Genomic DNA, 24,174 nt, shown 5'->3' on the forward strand with positions numbered 1-24,174 from the left:
CCACAAAACTTGGTTCGATTGTCCTTCCTCATCGACCCTACAGTCCGGATTTGCGCCTTCCTACTTCCATGTTTGGTGCTTGGCCCAATCAAACACTCCCTTGAAAGCAGTACGGCCTTTTGACATGAGAGGGCTCCACAAGACTTGGTTGGATTGTCCTTCCTCATCGACCCTACAGCCCGGATTTCACGCCTTCCTACTTCCATGTTTGGTGCTTGGCGCAATGAAGCACTCCCTTGGAAACAGTACGGGCTTTTGACATGAGAGGGCTCCACAAAACTTGGTTGGATTGTCCTTCCTCATCGGCCCTACAGTCCGGATTTCGCACCTTCCTACTTCCACGTTTGGTGCTTGGCCCAATGAAGCACTCCCTTGGAAACAGTACAGCCTTCTGACATGAGAGGGCTCCACAAAACTTGGTTGGATTGTCCTTCCTCATGGAACCTGCAGACCGGATTTCGCACCTTCCTACTTCCATGTTTGGTGCTTGGCGCAATGAGGCACTCCCTTGGAAACAGTACGGCCTTTTGACAAGAGAGGGCTCCACAAAACTTGGTTGGATTGTCCTTCCTCATCGACCCTACAGCCCGGATTTCGCACCTTCCTACTTCCATGTTTGGTGCTTGGCCCAATGAAGCACTCCCTTGGAAACAGTACGGGCTTTTGACATGAGAGGGCTCCACAAAACTTGGTTGGATTGTCCTTCCTCATCGGCCCTACAGTCCGGATTTCGCACCTTCCTACTTCCACGTTTGGTGCTTGGCCCAATGAAGCACTCCCTTGGAAACAGTACAGCCTTCTGACATGAGAGGGCTCCACAAAACTTGGTTGGATTGTCCTTCCTCATGGACCCTGCAGATCGGATTTCGCACCTTCCTACTTCCATGTTTGGTGCTTGGCCCAATGAAGCACTCCCTTGGAAACAGTACGGGCTTTTGACATGAGAGGGCTCCACAAAACTTGGTTGGATTGTCCTTCCTCATCGACCCTACAGCCCGGATTTCGCACATTCCTACTTCCATGTTTGGTGCTTGGCGCAATGAAGCACTCCCTTGGAAACAGTACGGCCTTTTGACATGAGAGCGCCCTACAAAGCTTGGTTGGATTGTCCTTCCTCATCGACCCCACAGCCCGCATTTCGCACCTTCCTACTACCATGTTTGGTGCTTGGTCCAATGAAGCACTCCCTTGGAAGCAGTACGGCCTTTTGACATGAGAGGGCTCCACAAAACTTGATTGCATTGTTCTTCCTCAACGACCCTACGGCCCGGATTTCGCAACTTCCTACTTCCATGTTTAGTGCTTGGCCCAATCAAGCACTCCCTTCGAAGCAGTACGACCTTTTGACATGAGAGGGCTGCACAAAACTTGGTTGGATTGTCCTTCCTCATCGACCCTACAGCCCGGATTTCGCCCCTTCCTACTTTCATGTTTGGTGCTTGGCCCAATGGAGCACTCCCTTGGAAGCAGTACGGCCTTTTGACATGAGAGGGCTCCACAAAACTTGGTTGGATTGTCCTTCCTCATCGACCCTATAGCCCGGATTTCGCCCCTTCCTATTTCCATGTTTGGTGCTTGGCCCAATGAAGCACTCCCTTGGAAGCAGTACGACCTTTTGACATGAGAGGGCTCCACAAAACTTGGTTGGATTGTCCTTCCTCATCGACCCTACAGTCCGGATTTCGCCCCTTCCTACTTTCATGTTTGGTGCTTGGCCCAATGAAGCACTCCCTTGGAAGCAGTACGGCCTTTTGACATGAGAGGGCTCCACAAAACTTGGTTGGATTGTCCTTCCTCATCGACCCTATAGCCCGGATTTCGCAGCTTCCTACTTTCATGTTTGGTGCTTGTCCCAATGAAGCACTCCCTTGGAAGCAGTACGGCCTTTTGACATGAGAGGGCTCCACAAAACTTGGTTGGATTGTACTTCCTCATCGACCCTACAGTCCGGATTTCGCACTTTCCTACTTCCATGTTTGGTGCTTGGCCCAATGAAGCACTCCCTTGGAAACAGTACCTGGATGATGGGCAGGTTATTGATGTAGCAAGACGCTGGCCAACCCCTCGACCAGTCGAATAGTACCACGCGGACATACAGGCCGTAACTGTAACATGCCGTAAGACCGTCGCACTGAGCTGACATTATGTTGAAAGGTAGGGTTTTAAGGCCAGAGGAATGTATGATATGGTGTATCGGAGTCATGAATAAAAGCAACAAGCGTTCAGATAAAAAAAAATGTGTTGAATTTCTGTAAAAGATTTTATTGACTATAAGGTGTATATTCAAAAACAAAATGGTAACACATTTCTTGCGCCACCCTGTTGGTAAGTGTTTCAAAGTTTTACTGACCTTCAGAGTAGTCACCGGCATTGTGTATAACCCGTTGCCAGCGATGTGGAAGTCGTAGGATGCTCTTAGAAGTGCCAGTTGTGTTGACTGTTGGAGCGGCGCGGTCTATTGCCCGACGAATTTGTAGCAGTTCTGAAGCGAATGGCGTGAAGTGTTTCCTTCAATTTAGAAATCGAGTTGAACTCACGATGACTTAAGTCAGGGGACTGTAGTAGGTGGTATTGCACTCAGCAGCCCCATCAGTCAAACAAATCAGTAGCAGTTCGCACTGTACCTGCTTGAGCATTGTCCTGCAAAATTATGGTCAGGTCCTGCAGAAAGTGTCGTCACTTCCGTCTCTAAGCTGGTCGTAGGTTGTGTTCCAAAAATGAGCAGCATAGAGACAGAATTGGTGACGCTTTCTGCAGGACCTGACGATAATTTTGCAGGACAGTGCTCAAGTACGTACAGTGCAAGCTGTTAATGATTTGTTTGCCGGCCGAAGTGGCCGTGCGGTTAAAGGCGCTGCAGTCTGGAACCGCAAGACCGCTCTGGTCGCAGGTTCGAATCCTGCCTCGGGCATGGATGTTTGTGATGTCCTTAGGTTAGTTAGGTTTAACTAGTTCTAAGTTCTAGGGGACTAATGACCTCAGCAGTTGAGTCCCATAGTGCTCAGAGCCATTTCTGAATGATTTGTTTGTCTGATGGGGCTGCTAAGTGCTATACCATATACTGCACTCCCCTGACTTAAGCCCTCGTGAGTTCAACTCGATTTCAAAACTGAAGGAAACACTTCGCGGCATTCACTTCAGAACTGCTACAAATTCATCGGGCAATAGACCGCGCCGCTCGAACTGTCAACACAACTGGCACTTCTAAGAGCATCCTACGACTTCCACATCGCTGGCAACGGGTTATACACAATGCCGGTGACTACTTTGAAGGCTAGTAAAAGTTTGAAACACGTATCTATTTTGTACGAGCTTTAAATAAATAGTTGCCACAACTAAAGTTCCAAACTACGTTGCTGAAAAAAAAAAGGAAAGCAATTTTAATGACGAAAAACTTACTCAGAGATGAAGTTTTGAATCAGCTACTTTTGTCCTGTGCAATGTCTTAGTTAATTATCTCGGCGGAAGGTGAGTAGCTGAAGATGTTGACGCAAGGAAAGAAGTACTTGTTGGAGAAAGAATAGGCGTGGTTTCTGAATTTGTCTTACAAATCAGTCAGGGTCGTAATTGCTCCTTAGTGGCGAAGAGATGGCCAAATCCGTTCTCATTTACACTGCATTCAGTTGCATACCGCATTCGTCGCAAAACTGGTACCAATGACTGCGGCAGAACAGAGCAGTGTGGGGGCACGGGGAAAGCGGAGGGGGGATAGCACTCACAAAAAAAAACAACAAAAAACAAAAAAAATGTATGAAAAAAATTAAAAAAGTTGCGCTGTTGAGCTGCGAGGTATTTGGGAAGCATTAGTCATTCATGGAAAAGGGGCGCAACGGACGACGCGTAATTTGTTTGCGAACAGCTTTCTGTGAGTGAATGGGAGAAAGATGGCGGACGCCGCGCCGTTCGCCCGTCGCAGTCGCCCCCCTCCCCCCCCCCCCCCCCCCCCCCGCCACACTCCTTGCTGCCACGCCCGTTCCTTCCTCACAATTTCATTTTAATATAATGATCTGCTCGCCTCTCCCGCGCGCAGCCGGAGCTTTTGAAAAGCAGTTAGCTCCTTTGTGTCGGAGTGCATCCCCCAAACTCCTACGCTCCCCTGGCCGCTCCTAATTCTGTTTACCCGGTTGCCATGGAAACGCCGTAGTGAAGGGAGAGAGGTGGGTTCGAAGTGCGGCAGGATTTCTGCTGTTCGTTAGCCTTGCAACACCCTCCCCAATCTCTTCCTCTCTCTCTCTCTCTTACTCTCTTTCTCCGACCAACTGTTCTGTCAGCCGCCTTCACAGTTTTCTTCGCTTCTCTTGCGCCGCTGTTCCTCTCTTTCCGATCCGTTGCCCGCCTTTTCCTTCCCAGCCGAATACCTGCCCCTGCCGTTTGCAGCCGTGCTTAATTAAAATACGCTCTCTCGCAGACATTGCCGAGTGCGAGCGCAAGGAGCCCCACAGCCGGGTCGCGGTTTCTTTCTCTCTCTGGCACGCGCGAGAACTCGTTTAGAAGCGCCAGTCGCCGCCCCCGCTCTTTGGAACGGAACTGAAGCTTTTGTTCCACACCTCCTCCCACCTCGGCACTACGTGCAAGAAGTGGCAATAGCAGCGGCACACGCCCCGGTTTTCTTATCACCTCCTTTACCCTGCCCTAATTACAAAACCTCCATCCAGGGCAATCGGGAAGATGTACGTCTGCGTAAGAGCTCAGTGTGAAGTACGTAAAGAAGAGGACTTTCCTACTTTCTTCATCCGTTCCGCTCCTATTTAGCTCACGAAGTAGCCGAGAGGAAGTGCTTGACACGATATATCCGTCTGCCTCGTAATTAGTCATATCTTACTTTGGCTGTGGTCTGTTACTGCATAACTAAAGTATTTCTGCTTTTGTCTGTTAGTGTTCCGGACCTCAGTCGGTTTAAACGGAACCCTTATAGGATCAGTTCGTTGTCCGTCTGTCTGTTCCATTGTTAAAAACCTTTCTTCCCAGGAACGAGTAGACGCATCTAATTGAAATTTATGTCACATACTAAGTCCTAAAGTTACTTGGCTGAATACAAAATGGAAGCTTCTAACTGAGTGCAACCAAAAGATACGGCCATTTGTGTCACATATTGCGATACTCGAAATCTCATCCATCATAACCTTAGGGTCTTCCCGTTGACGTAGAATCATGAAATGTGGAAAGAAGCGGGGTTTTACAGTACAAAAAAGGAAAAAAAATTATAAAACTGTTAATTTGTAATCGTATCACAAAAAAATATTTCTTTTTTCATTTGTTTTCCGACTTCAAACTTGAAATTAAAACATTCTTGAAAGTCTTGGAATCCCTGGAATCGGCATCTTGCTAGTTGATACTAGCTAGTTGATAATATGCAAAAATCATCATGATTCTCGTGTCATCGAATGAATAACTGTCAAAACACGCCGGAACGCGGAAACGTAGACTTCGGTGACTACTCTTTAGATGTGGTCCCGAAATTTTGTTTACGAAAGGTTTGCGGAGATGAAGAGTGCCGTATTTCAGCTTAAAACTAAAAAAAGAAAACACAATCACATCGCGCAGCATCGAAACCAAGGACAAGGAGGTCTCAGTAGATGTACGCTGGTGTCCAGAATTAAAGCAACAAACCACTATTTCCCCCTCCTGTGTCTAAATCACGATGTAATCATACAAACTGTCAACAGATGTCCTTACTATTGTGTCCTGCACGGAAGATGGCATTGTGGTCGACGGACAGAGGTGTCGACAGGGCACTTACGAAACAGGATAGTATTTATATATATGAAGATGGTATCTGATGTCCGAAAAAACAGATAGGGAGCAGCTTTAAATAAAAAAAAAAAAAAAAAGAAGGAAAGAAATCCTTCCTCCATTCGAATTAAATTATGAAACGAAGCTCGAGCTTGAAAAGTATGTGGTGATGTACGGTATATTATTTCACAGAGAATGTGGATATTACGAATGCGCGAACTGACATTAGGCACTTTAATTAAACCATGTTCCCTGAAAATGGGACGAATATGCTGTGTAGGTAAAGAGTAACTTCGACTAGTATATGTCTCAGATCGTTCTACAGCATGATACAGGGAAGGACAAATAAAAGTGGCCCGGAGAACAGAGTTGCAGGATGCAAAGAAACACAGCAGAGGAAAGGAAGTACAGTACTAACGTGAATATGGCAGATGTTGAAAGTGACCACCATTCATCTGTTGGCACTTTTGGGGCCTGGCCTGCATGTTGCTGAAGTCAGACCGCAGCTGGACTGCTCGAATTGCTGCCATCTCCTGCGAAATATTCTCAAAAATGTTCAAATGTGTGTGAGATCTTACGGGACTTAACTGCTAAGGTCATCAGCCCCTAAATTATCCTAAGGACAAACACACACACCCATGCCCGGGGGAGGATTAGAACCTCCGCCGGGACCAGCTTCACAGTCCATAACTGCACCGCCCCAGACCGCTCGGCTGATCCCGCGCGGCTGCAAAATGTTCTGCTGCAGTTCTTGAAGACTGTGATGATTGTTGCGATACGCCTTAGGTTTCGGAGCTCCCCACACAAAGTAATCCCACACTGACGGATCAGGTGACCTGGATGGCCAGCTAGGGCCGCGACCAGACTTACCTCTGCTAACAACTCTGTGAGGCGTGCAGATAGTGTAAATTTGCTCCAAGGTTCGGCCGGTTGTACGAGTGGGCAGTTGCTCCATCCTGTTGGAAGTAACTGCAGGTCTTTTCCTCCTCCGTTAATTCTCCCAAAAATTCACGTCCAATCGTATCCGCTCGTCCGGGCCACTTTTATTTGTCCCATCCTGAATAATGTTCCTTTACCTGCTGTGCTTAGCACACTGGACTCGCATTCGGGAGGGCGACGGTTCAAACCCGCCTCCGGCCATCCTGATTTAGGTTTCCGATGATTTTCCTAAATGGCTTGAGGAAATGCCGGGATGGACGTGCCGGAATGGAAATGCCGGGATGGTTCCTTTGAAAGTGCACGGCCGACTTCCTTTTCCATCCTTCCCTTATCCGATGGGACCGATGGTCCTTGCTGTTTGGTCCGCTCCCCCGAAACAACCAAGCAGCCAGCCTTTCGCCATTTAAGGGGAAGTTTACTATCTTTGGTCCGAAAAAACCATGTTCTTTGAGAATTTTTTTTCTCGGGATGTGTTATAGATATCAATGTCAAATTTGGTCAAAATGTTTATTGATATTTTCTCTACAAACTGCAATTTTTTCGACCGGAAATGTCGAAGAGCAAATGCAGAAGTGCCGTCGGAACGGAACAAAATTTTGATGTAGACCTCCACGCGCGGTATGTCACAGGTCAGCCAGTTCGTCTGAAATCAAAATTCAGTTGACGTTAGCGAAGTATATAAGATTCTTTAGGAGTTGTACCTCGCTTAAGTGATTTGGACCATAGGAAACAAAATGGCGGCCGTTTGAAAAAATAGGGATTTTTTTCATCCAATTTTCGACTTCATCGGCCAAGTAAAAATATTTATAGTTGATGGAATGGAATAAAAGTGGTGCAAGTCCTAGACAGTTTAGTGAGCTTCGTCGGAAACAAAGAATCATGCCATTCGGTTCAGTAGATTTGAAGTTACCATACCGTGCGATAAAAAAGTCATTTCGAGAAAAACGCGTTTGAAGTTTTGACTACATATAAATGCGATATCATGCAACGTACGTTCAATCTGCTACTCCGGGTCCATAAACTAGTCCTTCCTCTTCCTCATAGAGGGCGTTTTGATCGATCTGGGCCATCCTGCGCTGCTCCAGAGCCGCTCGTACGGCCGGTGACAAGCGGTTGTCAGCCGCTTGAATCCGGTGGTCGCCAGTATGCTTGGCGAACTGCGTCGAATAGAGTCCCGCGGTGACGTCCATCGTTGTCATGATCTTCAGAATAGCTGAATACCCTTCGTTGAAGCTGCTCACTGCCAGGAAAGTCGCAATCTCCACAGTCTCCGCACCAAAATGCAAATGCTTGGGGGCTAGCTTCCAAACACACGCGCTCAAACTTCCATTTGAATTATGTGTGTTTCCTCACAAGCATCGGTACAATAATTCGTCCTCCGAAAGAAAAAGAAAAGGGCTGCGTGGAAAAGGCCGATTTCAGACAGGTGCATTTTTTTGTTCAACCGTGAATAACAAACATTTCCGTTCCGTATTCGGAAAAACCGTTTCAGGCATGGATTCTAAACACTTTTATGGGTCCAAAAATGCAATTAAAAAATCGATTTTTTGAAGCAAAAGACTGTATGTATTGTATTGTATGTTAACCGGGGACCTAGAAACGACACAGAGGCTCCGTCCCCGCCGCAGCCTCAGTGGTCCACAACCCCACGACGACTACCGCAGTCCACTTCACCCCTCCGCCGCCCCACAACGAACCCAGGGTTACTGTAGGGTTCGGCCCCCGGTGGACCCCCAAGGGAACGTTTCATACCAGACGAGTGTAACCTCTATGTTTGCGTGGTAGTCTAATGGTGGTGTACGCGTACGTGGAGAACTTTTTTGCGCAGCAATCGCCGTCATAGTGTAGCTGAGGCGGAGTAAGGGGAACCAGCCCGCATTCGCCGAGGCAGATGGAAAACGGCCTAAAAACCATCCACAGATTGGCCGGTTCACCGGACCTCGACACAAATCCACCGGGCGACTTCGTGCCGGGAACCAGGCGCTCCTTCCCGCCCGGAAAGCCGTGCGTTAGACCGCACGGCCAACCGGGCGGGGTAAGCAAAAGATAGTAAACCTCCCCTTAAGTCATCTAGGCGTCTGGAATCTTCTTCGCGATTTTCTCCGCTCTCCTTCGACAGTCGTTACCAGACCTACCGCAGCTATTTCACGCGCGTGGTAAGGAGACTGTTGTTTGCAAACCAAGTAAAGCCGGAAACGGTCTCTGGAGAGCGCTGAGATCGCAAACCACGTAAACAAGCTCGTCCCGTGTGCCGCTGGCGCTGTTTCTCGTGACGTCGAATGTCCCTTTCACGTCCGCGTCCATGTTAACTGCCTCGTTCCATACGAAGGTGGCCTGACTATTGTATCTCACACACCGTGCCGTTGGGATTCACACTAAAACGACTTTTTCTCACGTTCACCGACCTAGCCCTGAGTCGTGTCCCAGTAAGGACACGGAGGGAGGGACGGGTGAGGGAGGGTGACATTTCCGCAAAGGTCGCTGCCTCACCTTTCCCGACGAACCCATCGACCCGCCAAAGGGTCCAGCTGTCGCTCGCAGAGGTGAGGCGCTGCCCGCATCGATCCAGCTACTGGCACTCAGGCGGTCGACGACTCCGCGAAGTCGGTACACCTGCCACGAGGCTTCCTGACAGAAGTAAAGCAGATGTGAGACTGAGGTTCATTGGAAGAATCCTAAGGAAACGCAGTCCGAAAACAAAGGAAGTAGGTTACAGTACACTTTTTCGCCCAGTGCTTGAATACTGCTCACCGGTGTGGGATCCGTACCAGATAGGGATGATACAAGAAACAGAGAAGATCCAACGGAGAGCAGCGCGCTTCGTTACAGGATCATTTAGTAATCGCGAAAGTGTTACGGAGATGATAGATAAACTCCAGGGGGAGACTGCAGGAGAGACGCTCAGTAGCTCGGTACGGGCTTTTGTTGAAGTTTCGAGAACATACCTCCACCGAGGACTCAAGCAGTATATTGCTTCCTCCTACGTATATCTTGAGAAGAGACCATGAGGATAAAATCAGAGAGATTACTGCCCACACAGAGGCATACCGACAATCTTTCTTTCCACGAACAATACGAGACTGGAGTAGAAGGGAGAACCGATAGAGGTTCACAAAGTACCCACCGCCACAGACCGTCAGATGGCTTGCGGAGTATAGATGTAGATGTAGATCTTTCCTGTCGATCCCTGAATATTTTCGAGAACATTGTAATTCTGTCAGAGACAGCAAAGGACTTGAAAGAGCAGTTGAACAGAATGGACAGTGTCTTGAAAAAAGGGTATAAGATGAACATCGGGTGATGCTGAGGGAATTAGATTGGGAAATGAGACACTTAAAGTAGTAGATGAGTTTTGGTATTTGGGGAGCAAAATAACTGATGATGGTCGAAGTAGAGAGGATATAAAATCTAGATTGGCTGGCAATTTCAAGGAAACCGTTTCTGAAGAAGAGTAATTTGTGAACATCGAGCATTGATTTAAGTGTCAGGAAGTTGTTTCTGAAAGTATTTGTGTGGAGTGTAGCCATGTATGGAAGTGAAACATGGACGATAAATAGTTTAGACAAGAAGAGAATAGATGCTTTCGAAATGTGGTGTTACAGAAGAATGCTGAAGATTAGATGGGTAGATCACATAACGAATGAGGAGGTATTGAATGGAATTGGGGAGAAGAGGAGTTTGCGGCACAATTTGACTAGAAGGAGGGATCGGTTGGTAGGACATGTTCTGAGGCATGAAGGGATCACCAATTTAGTACTGGAGGGCAGCGTGGAAGGTAAAAATCCTAGATCAAGAGATGAATACACTAAGCAGATCAGAAGGACGTAGGCTGCAGTAGGTACTGGAAGATGAAGAAGCTTGCACAGGATAGAGTAGCATGGAGAGCTGCATCAAACCGGTCTCTGGACTGAAGACCACAACAACAACAACCTTCACCGAGCAGTCAAGCAGTATATTTCTCTCTCCTACGCATATCTCGCGAAGAGACCATGAGGATAAAATCAGAGAGATTAGAGCCCACACACAGGCATACCGACAATCTTTCTTTCCACGAACAATACGAGACTGGAATAGAAGGTAGAACCGATAGAGGTACTCAAGATACCCTCCGCCACACACCATCAGGTGGCTTGCGGAGTATGGATGTAGATGTAGAAGTATTTCTCTGCCGTTTAGAAATCAATTTACGGGAGGTATGTTCATAGCATCTTACTGCTACAGGGTGCTCAATCGTTCACATAACCTCTCTCGTGGTGTGTGGCCGGCAGGCGAGGATGGCTGCTGTACCCACGGCGCTGGTAACAGGAGATCCGCAATAAGTACGAAGGTGAGACCTTAACTTTTTGTTGTGGCGTAGCAAGACAGCCACGCCACGGAAGTAGCCGAAAGGCACGCGTTTAGTGCACGCAGGCAAGAGATAGGTCTGTAACAGGATACGTAATAAATGCGATAAAGAAAAGTACGTAGCTTCTGGAATACTTAACTTTAATCCATCCTTGGTACATCGCTATTGACGATATAAGTGAGACTTCATAGATACATGCAATAAACTACTAATGGCGCCTTGCTAGGTCGTAGCCATGGCCTTAGCTGAAGGCTATTCTAACTATCTGCTCGACAAAGGAGCGAGGCTTCGTCAGTGTAGTCGCTAGCTACGTCGTCCGTACAACTGGGGCGAGTGCTAGTCCGTATCTCGGGACCTGCCTTGTGGTGGCGCTCGGTCTGCGATCACACAGTGGCGACACGCGGGTCCGACATGTACTAATGGACCGCGGCCGATTTAAAACTACCACCTAGCAAGTGTGGTGTCTGGCGGTGACACCACACTTTTCCCGGCGAATTGAATGTTCAAACAACTTACGGATGACATCGTCGACAACCGCCGATATTTCGACAGGAGCACACCCTGCCATTCTCAACAGCCGAGCAAATCCGCTATTGTAGAACACTGCCTTGACACCGGTCATCTCATTGAATGCAACAACACGGAGATTCTGGCTTGCACGTCCAGCTATTAGGATAGTGTTATTAAGGAAGCTGTTGAAATCAAACTATCAAGCAACCTTCTTAACAGCGATGGTGGATTTTGTTTAAATGCTGCTTGGAATCCGGCTCTGTCTCTCACCAAAAGACAGAGGGGCAGAATTAGTGCTACCTCTGTGGTGTCACCGCCAGACACCACACTTGCTAGGTGGTAGCCTTTAAATCGGCCGCGGTCCGGTAGTATACGTCGGGCCCGCGTGTCGCCACTATCAGTGATTGCAGACCGAGCGCCGCCACACGGCAGGTCTACAGAGACTTCCTAGCACTCACCCCTGTTGTACAGCCGACTTTGCTAGCGATGGTTCACTGACAAATTACGCTCTCATTTGCCGAGACGATAGTTAGCATAGCCTTCAGCTACGTCATTTGCTACGACCTAGCAAGGCGCCATTATCATTTGCTATTTATCTTGTGATGCATGTACCGTCAGACCTATGTTCACCAATTATGGATTAAAGTTAAGTATTCCAACAGCTACGTACTTTATTTGCTAGACTCAAATCCTTTAACTGTTCCAGACCTCACGCCAGCCTGCGTGAGCTTAAACGCGTGCCTTTCGGATTCCTCTCATAGTGACTTGGCTGTCTTGCCAAGTCACAACAACCGCACCTGTTGATTGGTCACTATCGATATTTCTAGTGTTGGTCATCTTTGTTTGCGTTTACACTTGTTCTGTGTGTGATATCTTCCTTGTTTCTCCTCTGTGAACCGAGGTATTAAATTTCTTTTCACATATGTTCCTCCTTGCATTTGTGCCTTGAGAATGGCAGGGTGTGCTCCTGTCGAAATATCGGCGGTGATCGACGACGTCACCCGGCAGCAAATCCGTAAGTTGTTTGAACATTCAATTCGCCGGAAAAAGTTAAGGTCTCACATTGTTTACCTTCGTAGCAGTAGAGTAAGGTTGGAATGTGCATTATCGTTTTTACTGAAGTGTCGAAATCCCAGTGTGGTTCCAACGTTTGCTTAGGTTGTGCATCATATTAATTCTCCTGCCGCCAATCGCATCAAGCAACGTGCTGGTTTAGCTCTTGTTCGTGAAAGGATCCCCTATACTCGCCGTCAGTTACATTTTGTTTCTAAGGAATTATTTCAGCTTCATTTAATGATGGCGTCTAATGTCTTTGAATTTTCTTGGGATTGGGTGGACGGTGCCTCTTGGTCGCAGTCTGCCTGGGAATTTCAATCTGTAACTGCTCGTCATTCGGCGAAGTTTGAACGTTTCCTTGGCTCAGTGTTTAATTCTAATTTTAATTCTCGATGTTCTGTGATCAATCTCACGGAGGAAACGTTTGACGACGCAGCTTTGTCTGTGCTGGGGAAAGGTTTGAACTTCGCACCGACGCCTAAGAGTTTGCCAGTCGCTGATTTTATTAGTTCTATCGAACAGGCTATTTATAAACTACCTTCTGAGGCTGCGGAAGAGGTTAGGAGGGAAGCTTGTCGTGTGTTCACTGGGGCCCGTCCACCCGAGTGTAACATTACAGCAGCTGAGGCGGTTGCTTTACGTTCACTCAGAATGGATCCGGATATTGTTATTTTACCTGTGGACAAGGGAAACGCCACCGTTTTGTTGAACAAGCACGATTACATTCAAAAGATGCACTGTGTACTTGATGATTCGGCGTATCGCAAAATCGGGCTGACAGCTGCTCCCTCGTTTCCTTCCTTGACTTCCTCAGTGTTGGCAAATCGGTGTCCTTTCGTGCCCATTGCACGGATCCAAGCTAGGCGAGTAAGGTGCGTGCGGTAGCGGAACCATGCCATTTTTAGCCAAAAATTGTCCAAGACAGATGGCTGTGTGTGCAGGTGCGTTGTCATGGTGGAAGAACCAGTCTCCCATCTGCCACAGATCGGTTCTTTTAGGGTTCTAGATGCTTCAGTCCGGAACGGCGCTACAGCTATCGTCGCAGTTTCAAACCCTGCCTCGGGCATGGATGTGCGTGATGTCCTTAGGTTCGTTAGGTTTAAGGGGCTCCGGAAAGGCTCAAAATCATGAAAAGTTCAATTATTACTTTTTTGCGTTTTCTGAATCTATTACCTTTTAATAGATATATAATTTATTCAATTCCAAAGATTACAACTATTTTTAAATTTTTTTTTTGAAATGTGTTCTACATGGGCGTGACCCACTGTGGCGCTGTTAAACTGCTGTCAAATGGTGTTATTATTAACGTCCGTGTTCATCAGGTACATTTTAGTGATGTGAGATAAAGTATGTGTTGTGGCTAACCTGTGATGGTTCAATATATATCGCTGGTGTGATTGTCGATTGTTTTATGTTTATTTACTCTGTCGTTATCTCGAAAATAATCGTAATTAATTCTGTTTCTTGAGCCTCTGTTTTGTTGGAAGTATAATAATGAGTAAAAGTAAAGTTATAAGAAATCCTCTGAAGGCTTTTAAGAAAAGGAGAAATGTTGGAAAGCCAAAGGTATGTGTTATTACTGTAAACAATAAAGACGATAACCAAGTGAGTGAACCTAACCTCTCAAGTACACCTGCCCATAGCAGTCAGTGGGAAAGAAAATACTTCACAGAAGAAGCTTGGTTCAATGAGTGAAAACTATGAATGTTTTATGGGCGAATCGGATGTGAATGAAATATTTGATATGTCGGTTCTCAAAGGAATTTTTTCAAACTGTGTAAGATGTATTCATTGTAGTGAAGTTGGTCTGGAACTCTCCATAATAAAGCACGTAGGACTTGCTAGTGAAATACAACTGAAATGTGATAAGTGTTCATACATGACCACCTTTTGGAACAGTGTTGCAGTAACTGCAACTGAAGAAAATTGTAGCAAAATCTACGAACACAACAACGAGCGATGCTTGCTTTAGACAAGGAACGCCTTCGGGCTGCAGACAGGGCTGTAAAGAGTCTAGAAATACAAGCAAGAGTAAACAGGAGGAGGAACAAGAGGAAGCTGGAGGAGGAGTTGGCAGAGGATGAAGATAATCCATCCTATGGACCTGGAATGCACTAAAAAGCTAATCCAATCTTTGTCGCTCGATTCCCAAAACTTTTATTTTCTCATACTAATTACATGTTTTCTAAGGATCTTCCAAACATATTTGTTTCAAACTTTCAGTAAATGTTACACAGTACCTTCTGCATAATTTAACACAGCCTTTTTCAAAAAAACTGTATATCTTTGAATATATAAATAAAAAATTGCAAAAAAATGTTGTGAATTTTCATTACAATTGAAAAAAAATCATCTTTAATAACTGAACTAAAATTTTGTAAAATCCCTGTGTTAAGTTGTAGCCCATATTCCATAAATAATCTGTAAAAAGTTCAACTTCCTACCTCAAATACTTTGTGAGGAAAGATGTAATTTATAAGCGTTATTTTAACATTGCAAGTATAGGGCGTTCCGGAGCCCCTTAAGTAGTTGTAAGTTCTAGGGGACTGATGACCACAGATGTTAAGTCCCATAGTGCTCAGAGCCATTTGAACCATTTGGATCATTTTCAAGCTGTTGTTTCAAAGCACGACATGTTTCAACTCGATGTTCGTTTTTATTGCCAATCAGAACCCGAGGAACAAATCTGACAGCAACCCTTTTCATTCCCAAATCTTCCGCTAAAATTCGCTGGACCGAGCCCCAAAATAGCCGATTAACCACTTACAGTTGCTCTATTGGCTGTCGACGGTCTGTGAAAACAAGCTCACGCAGTTTCTCAATGTTTTCATGGATTCGGGCAGTTGGACGTCCAGAGCGGGCTTTGTCATCGATCGACATGCCGTCATTTTTAAAGTGTGCAAACCACTCACAGACTTGAGTCTTTCCCGCAGCGTCATCTTGGTAAGCTGATACCTACATTAAAACATTTTCAGCGGCATTTTTAACGGGTCGAAAATTAAAATTCACACCTACACGTTATTCAATTACACTTACGATCCCGAAAAACGAAACAAGAACAAAACAGCGCTACCAAAAACAACCACTGCGGATGAACAGAACGAGCCAGATCGACAACACAGGCGGCATTGAACTGGCAATGAGTTGCGCTGTACACACCTAGCGGCAGAAATGTGTACTATACGAGCTCCACCCACGGCATTGTTATTTCGTTTTCTATTCTTTTATTATTATTATTTCTTTACTTTCTCAGACGTTACGTCTGGTTAAAAATGGAAAGTGACGCGGACCTTGATCAAGCGTCACTTTCTTTTAACTGTACGGTATATGTTATATTGCATTTAGGAACTTTCGGGTAATTGAACATGTATCAATAATTACGGATTTCTGTAGTTGTGTATGTAAGTTTGGATGTAGTTGTATTGCATTGATGTACTGGTGGATATTGTGTGGTATGATTCCTGTAGTTGATAGTATAATTGGTATAATGTCAACTTTATCCTCATGCCACATGTCCTTGACTTCCTCAGCCAGTTGGATGTATTTTTCAGTTTTTTCTCCTGTTTTCTTTTGTATATTTGTTGTATTGGGTATGGATATTTCGATTAGTTGTGTTAATTTCTTCTTTTTATAGGTGGGTATGAGGTCAGGTTTGTTATGTGGTGTTGTTTTATCTGTTATAATGGTTCTGGTCCAGTATAATTTGTATTCATCATTCTCCAGTACATTTTGTGGTGCATACTTGTATGTGGGAATGTGTTGTTTTATTAGTTTATGTTGTATGGCAAGTTGTTGATGTATTATTTTTGCTACATTGTCATGTCTTCTGGGGTATTCTGTATTTTCTAGTATTGTACATCCGCTTGTGATGTGATCTACTGTTTCTATTTGTTGTTTGCAAAGTCTGCATTTATCTGTTGTAGTATTGGGATCTTTAATAATATGCTTGCTGTAATATCTGGTGTTTATTGTTTGATCCTGTATTGCAATCATGAATCCTTCCGTCTCACTGTATATATTTCCTTTTCTTAGCCATGTGTTGGATGCATTTTGATCGATGTGTGGCTGTGTTAGATGATACGGGTGTTTGCAATACAGTATTTTCTTTTTCCAATTTACTTTCTTCGTATCTGTTGATGTTATGTGATCTAAAGGGTTGTAGAAGTGGTTATGAAATTGCAGTGGTGTAGCCGATGTATTTATATGAGTGATTGCTTTGTGTATTTTGCTAGTTTCTGCTCGTTCTAGAAAGAATTTCCTTAAATTGTCTACCTGTCCATAATGTGGGTTTTTTATGTCGATAAACCCCCTTCCTTCTTCCTTTCTGCTTAATGTGAATCTTTCTGTTGCTGAATGTATGTGATGTATTCTATATTTGTGGCATTGTGATCGTGTAAGTGTATTGAGTGCTTCTAGGTCTGCGTTATTCCATTTCACTACTCCAAATGAGTAGGTCAATATTGGTATAGCATAAGTATTTATAGCTTTTGTCTTGTTTCTTGCTGTCAATTCTGTTTTCAGTATTTTTGTTAGTCTTTGTCTATATTTTTCTTTTAGTCCTTCTTTAATATTTGTATTATCTATTATTACTATTATTATTATTATTACATTTCTTGTTACACCCTCGTATAGTGGGCAACGACGTTGCCGCAGTGGATACACCGCTACCCGTGCGATCACCGAAGTTAAGCGCTGTTGAGCGTGGTCGGCATTTCAATGGGTGACCATCCAGGCCGCCTTGCGATGTTGCCATTTTTCGGGGTGCATTCAGCCTCGTGATGCCAATTGAGGAGCTACTCGACCGAATAGTAGCGGCTTCGGTCAAGAATACCATCATAACGACCGGAAGAGCGGTGTGCTGACCCCACGCCCCTCCTATCCGCACCCTTCACTGAGGATGACACGGCGGTCGGATGGTCCCGGTAGGCCACTCGTCGCCTGACGACAGAGTGCCTCGTATAGTACGAAATATTGTCAGTTATTTCTAACATACACTCCTGGAAATGGAAAAAAGAACACATTGACACCGGTGTGTCAGACCCACCATACTTGCTCCGGACACTGCGAGAGGGCTGTACAAGCAATGATCACACGCACGGCACAGCGGACACACCAGGAACCGCGGTGTTGGCCGTCGAATGGCGCTAGCTGCGCAGCATTTGTGCACCGCCGCCGTCAGTGTCAGCCAGTTTGCCGTGGCATACGGAGCTCCATCGCAGTCTTCAACACTGGTAGCATGCCGCGACAGCGTGGACGTGAACCGTATGTGCAGTTGACGGACTTTGAGCGAGGGCGTATAGTGGGCATGCGGGAGGCCGGGTGGACGTACCGCCGAATTGCTCAACACGTGGGGCGTGAGGTCTCCACAGTACATCGATGTTGTCGCCAGTGGTCGGCGGAAGGTGCACGTGCCCGTCGACCTGGGACCGGACCGCAGCGACGCACGGATGCACGCCAAGACCGTAGGATCCTACGCAGTGCCGTAGGGGACCGCACCGCCACTTCCCAGCAAATTAGGGACACTGTTGCTCCTGGGGTATCGGCGAGGACCATTCGCAACCGTCTCCATGAAGCTGGGCTACGGTCCCGCAGACCGGTAGGCCGTCTTCCGCTCACGCCCCAACATCGTGCAGCCCGCCTCCAGTGGTGTCGCGACAGGCGTGAATGGAGGGACGAATGGAGACGTGTCGTCTTCAGCGATGAGAGTCGCTTCTGCCTTGGTGCCAATGATGGTCGTATGCGTGTTTGGCGCCGTGCAGGTGAGCGCCACAATCAGGACTGCGTACGACCGAGGCACGCAGGGCCAACACCCGGCATCATGGTGTGGGGAGCGATCTCCTACACTGGCCGTACACCACTGGTGATCGTCGAGGGGACACTGAATAGTGCACGGTACATCCAAACCGTCATCGAACCCATCGTTCTACCATTCCTAGACCGGCAAGGGAACTTGCTGTTCCAACAGGACAATGCACGTCCGCATGTATCCCGTGCCACCCAACGTGCTCTAGAAGGTGTACGTCAACTACCCTGGCCAGCAAGATCTCCGGATCTGTCCCCCATTGAGCATGTTTGGGACTGGATGAAGCGTCGTCTCACGCGGTCTGCACGTCCAGCACGAACGCTGGTCCAACTGAGGCGCCAGGTGGAAATAGCATGGCAAGCCGTTCCACAGGACTACATCCAGCATCTCTACGATCGTCTCCATGGGAGAATAGCAGCCTGCATTGCTGCGAAAGGTGGATATACACTGTACTAGTGCCGACATTGTGCATGCTCTGTTGCCTGTGTCTATGTGCCTGTGGTTCTGTCAGTGTGATCATGTGATGTATCTGACCCCAGGAATGTGTCAATAAAGTTTCCCCTTCCTGGTACAATGAATTCACAGTGTTCTTATTTCAATTTCCAGGAGTGTACATAACACAAGTACCTAAAAAAAACTGAATTACTCACATATATTAAGCAAGGAGATGCCGAAACTACCTTCCATCGTTGTTCAAGCATTTCTGACATCTCCTTAGGAAATTGCTCATTACACTCTGCAGTCCCCTCTGAGAAATGGCAGCAATTTCTTGACGAATGTCGGTTTTAAGTTCATCTAAAGTGCGTGGATTTGATTTGTAAATTTTCTCTTTCAATGCCTGCCTCGCTCACCTCCTCCCCCCCCCCCCCCCTCCTCCCCACTGATAAAAATCACAGGGGGTTAAATTGGGACAGAGGAGGCCATTACGTTATTAGTCATAGCTCTGACACATCACGAAATTCCTGTAATGAGAAGTTGGGTGTATTTCACGTCGCAAGAGTCCTGCTGAAGGGTCGAGAAAGCGCGTTCTCTCAGTTAACTGAAAAAAACACACACACAAAATGTTTTACACATATCTCTCACTGTTAATTGTCGCCTTTAACAATAGGGCCTTTTATTGGCTCACCGCTAACACCACATCACACTCCTATTTTTCCATCATGCAAGGGTGGCTTGTGTATTACGTCAGGATTTTCTGAACTCTAATAACGGCTATTTTGTGGTTTAACGTGCCCACCTAGGTCGAACAATAATAAGAAAATTGGATGAGGAGCAGTTTCTTCATCACACAAACAATTCAAAAACCTTTTTGGAGGGTCGCCTGGTTTAATGTAAAAAAAATATATCGGCCTAACCACTTGTTTATAGTGTAAAACACTAAGATCTTAGTGTTTTACACTATAAACAAGTGGTTGATCCGATATATTTTTTAACATTGACATTCACAACTACGACCTCTCATCCAGTACGGATAAAATGAAACGCCTGGTTTAAGTTCTTACACTGAAGTTGTTTTATAAGGCCGCAACAACAGTAACTTTCTAGCCCTTCGAACGGAACCATAGGAAAATCCCAGCTGCTGGGAAAGATGTCGAAACGATTTTCTGTGGAGACTCTTCCAGAGCATGCCTAGTGTTACTCAGAGTATCTTCTGTGAGTACTGCACATCGTTGTCTGTGTTTCGTGGCATGAACACTTCCCGTTTCACAAAATTTATTCGTCAATCGATGCATCGTGCTCCGATTAGGAGCCTGAACACCAGGAAGTTCCTCCTGAAATAGTTTCCTTACTGCGCGCACTAATTCTGGACGGACGTATCAATCATACATGGGTACTCTTTGTTGAACAGAATACTTGTATTTCCCCATTTCACTTGAAACACTTTCAATCAGTACACTGTGTCGCGTTACGTAACAAACGTGTGCTACCTGCTAACTTATACAAAGATCTCGCAGAGGCCTGTTCAGGCGGCAGGAAAAAAAAAATAGATAAATAAATAAATAAAATAAAATAAAATAAAATCCGCGCCAGGCGGTTGCGTTAAGAAGTGATCACCCTGTATACGATGGCACAAAAGAAATATCGAAAACAGTCATACATAGACCCAACAATAGACAGCTCATCATGCCATTCTATGCAAAGTCATCACTCTCTCGCTATAGATCAACCGGAATCCGTCATGTACAATGGCAGCACAACAAATGAAAATTGCATGACAGATCATCAAATAGATTTCAAAGTCCATTTAAAGGAGAACAAGAGACTTCTCCGAAATAAAACTGACTCCATAGACAGCAGTTCGTAGCAAATAAAGATTTGTGTTGTTAGCATCTCATGTTTTATCCATAAAAATGAGTTTCTTTAAATAGTTTCCAGCTTCTGGGCACCGCCTACACAAATCACATTGGCTGTTTCGCGATATCGACTCGGAACATTTCGAAAGCTTCTAACGGCGACTTCTTCGGTGTTGTGTTGCAGTATTTTTTAATCATGCAAGGGTGTCTCGTGTATTACGTCAGGTTTTTCTCAACTCTGACGTGCCGCCTTAGATCGAACAATAATAAGATAGTTGGATGAGGAGTAGTTTCTTCATCACACAAACAATTCAAAAACCATTCACGAACCGCAACAGTTTTGGAGTGTCGCCCGGTTTAAGTTCTTACACTCTAGTTATTTTATAAGACCGCAACATCAGTAACTTTCTAGTCCTTTGAACAGAGCCATAGGAAATTCCTAGTTGCTGAGAGAGACGCCGAAATGATTTTCTTTGGAGACGCTTCCACAGCATGCCCAGTGTTACTCAGAGTATCTTCTGTGAGTACTGCACATCGTTGTCTGTGTTTCGTGGCAAGAACACTTCCCGTTTCACAAAATTTATTCGTCAATCGATGCATCGTACTCCGGTTAGGAGCCTGAACACCAGGAAGTTCCTCTTCAAATAGTTTCCTTACTGCACGCACTAATTCTGTACGCACGTATCAATCATACGTGGGTACTCTTTGGCGAATAGAATACTTGTATTTCGCCATTTCACTTGAAACACTTTCAACCAGTTCACTGTGTCGCGTTACCTAACAAACGCGTGCTACCTGCTACCTTACACAAAGACCTCGCAGAGGCCTGTTCCGCCGGCAGAAAAAAAAAAAAAAATCTTCTCCAGGCGGTTGCGTTAAGAAGTGATCACCCTGTATACGATGGCACGAAAGAAATACCGAAAACAGCGATACACGGACCCAACAATAGACAGCTCATCATGCCATCCCATGCTACTCTGTCGCTATAGATCAACCAGAATCCGTCGAGCCGGTCGGGGTGGCCTAGCGGATCTGGACGCTACAGTCTGGAACCGCGCGACCGCTGCGGTCGCAGGTTCGAATCCTGCCTTGGGCATTAAATTGCTATAATAATAATTATAAAAGGTGGCAATTTTATTTACGCACTGTCTTTTAAATAAATATGATAGTATCTGACACTCCAGTACTAATGCAAAGAAACGTCATGATGCTAAAATGCTTAAAATTCTTGCTAGGATTTAATCTTTAAAATTTAATAATTCTCTTCCTGTTAGTATTTAATCAATTAACTTACGTCGTTCAGATTTCGTAACGCTGACGGCGTTAAAATTTAAAGTTGTTAGGTCCCAGTTTTGTTTTCTTTCAATTGTTGCGAGCCACCGATGGTGCAATGCTGTTCGCTTTCAAGTCTACACATTTATAAAAATCAGGTCCAGGAAACACTTTCGTGATCACGGTTGCGATTTAGACGATATTCGCGTAATCGTACTGATTAAGAGTTATCGTTTCCGAAAGATGCAGGTTCGATTAAAGCTGTGTGCACTGTAGCGCGTATAATGAAAATATTCCTAACACGTCGCGTAACAAAAAGTAACATGCGAATCACAACCGTGGTCAAACGAAGAAAATAAATGATGACACAAATGTTCTTCGCTGTTATTCAGGACAGGTTTAGATTAAACACCGCAATTTTCAGTCTTTAAAAATCACAAGACGATACACTTTAGAGATATTTGTTTTGAATAACTTGTATTTACCTTTCCTTATACAGTATGGTGACTGTCCGCATGGATTATCGCTCTCTCTCTCTCTCTCTCTCTCTCTCTCCTTTTTATAGCCTTTATACGTTCACATTACATACATCGATTAAGAAACTTTTTTTTCTCTACCGACCAGTACGAGAACAAAAATCCGCCCAGACAAAATGTCTTGCATAGAATCAGTTCTCACTTAACAATCATATATAGTTTCGTAGTACAAACAATCCTAGTTTATTCCGTGCACTAGAAAGTCTTTGATTCACTGAGCACTAAAATTAAAATAATAAAATTATAATTGCATTTTTAATATCGTCAATCCTTCTTTATATCATGAAAATAAGGTTTGACATCGTCGTAATATTATTTTTCGGACTGATGACCTCAATAGTTAAGTCCCATAGTGCTCAGAGCCATTTGAACCATTTTGAATCCGTCGATGTGCAATTGCAGCACAACTAATGAGAATTGGATGACAGGTCATCAAATAGATTTCAAAGCCCGTTTAAACGAGAACAAGAGGCTTCTTCGGAAAAAACTGACGTCATAGACAGCAATTCGTAGCAGATATAGGATTGTGTTGTTAGCATCGCATGTTTTATCCATAAAAATGAGTTTCTTTAAATAGTTTCGAGCTTCTGGATACCACCTACACAAATTACATTGGTTGGTTCGCGATATCGACCCACAAGGAGACGACACGACCGTGGGGTCGAGGATTTGTCCGAAATTTTGTGTGGTGAAAGAGGACCCCTAACACCTCACGTGTTGAAAATATTAGAACGCACTACTCGGAAAATCCCGGGAAAAATCGATCCAAAGTTTCTTAGGTGCCGTATGAGTGTAAAATGTTAGTCCATGCCCAAGTCGCCGTTTGCCCTACGTGGTTAGCGCTCGGACCATTACTCGAGAGGTCTCGGGTTCGATTACTCCTCCCGCACTTTTTTTTTCCTTCAGTTGCTTGCAAAATTGCAGCGCATTGTTACAGGAGAATCGTGAAATTAATTCCCAGGAAGAGTGTATAAAAATTCATTCTATAATTCACCATCAATTGTCGCCACCAATATTCCGAGACATGATTCAGTATTCCTGGTTTGCCTCAAAATTATCAGAAACTCTAAACATTTTCGTAAATGTTAATGGGGCATATTTTTGTACAGATTTATTGCAAACACCCTGTGATTGTAAAAAATCCGCTTTTATATGTTGTGCAAGATGTCGCAAAAACTATTGCTTCGTTTGTTTTTACGATAATTACCACTGCTGTTCTTGTTTATAATTATTATATGTATAAAATTGAATGTTTCCCAATCGACTTTGTTATCTGATTAAAAACCCAGTGTTTTTTCCTCATATACTTTACAATGAAAAATGGAAAACCCACCGCCATGAATTGTGCTGTTGGACATAAAGAAAATAATTTTAATTCAATAATGTAACTAATTTGTTAAAGATAATGTAAGTTATGAAACTTTCTGAATAATTGGTGGAATAACAAAAGAAAATGAAACAGAAGGAAAAAAGTGCCAGAGGAGGAATCGAACCCGAGACCTCTGGCGTAATAGTCCGAGCCCTAAACATCTATGACAGACGGTGGCTCGGCAATTCACTAACATTTTATACTCATATGGCACCTAAGAAACTTTGGATCGATTTTTCCCGGGATTTTCCGAGTAGTGCGTCCTAATACTTTAACCACGTGAGGTGTTAGGGGTCCTCTTTCACTACACAAAATTT

General features: G+C 45.0%; 1 protein-coding gene across 1 annotated transcript in view; it reads left to right on the forward strand.

Moving 5' to 3' along the window:
* The window catches only part of LOC126424696 (amyloid-beta-like protein), a 632,711-nt gene that overhangs the window by 552,371 nt on the left and 56,166 nt on the right, over positions 1-24,174 (forward strand). The window lies entirely within an intron of this gene.

This window comes from Schistocerca serialis, chromosome 10, assembly GCF_023864345.2.
Source record: "Schistocerca serialis cubense isolate TAMUIC-IGC-003099 chromosome 10, iqSchSeri2.2, whole genome shotgun sequence".
Taxonomy (NCBI): Eukaryota; Metazoa; Arthropoda; class Insecta; order Orthoptera; family Acrididae; genus Schistocerca; species Schistocerca serialis.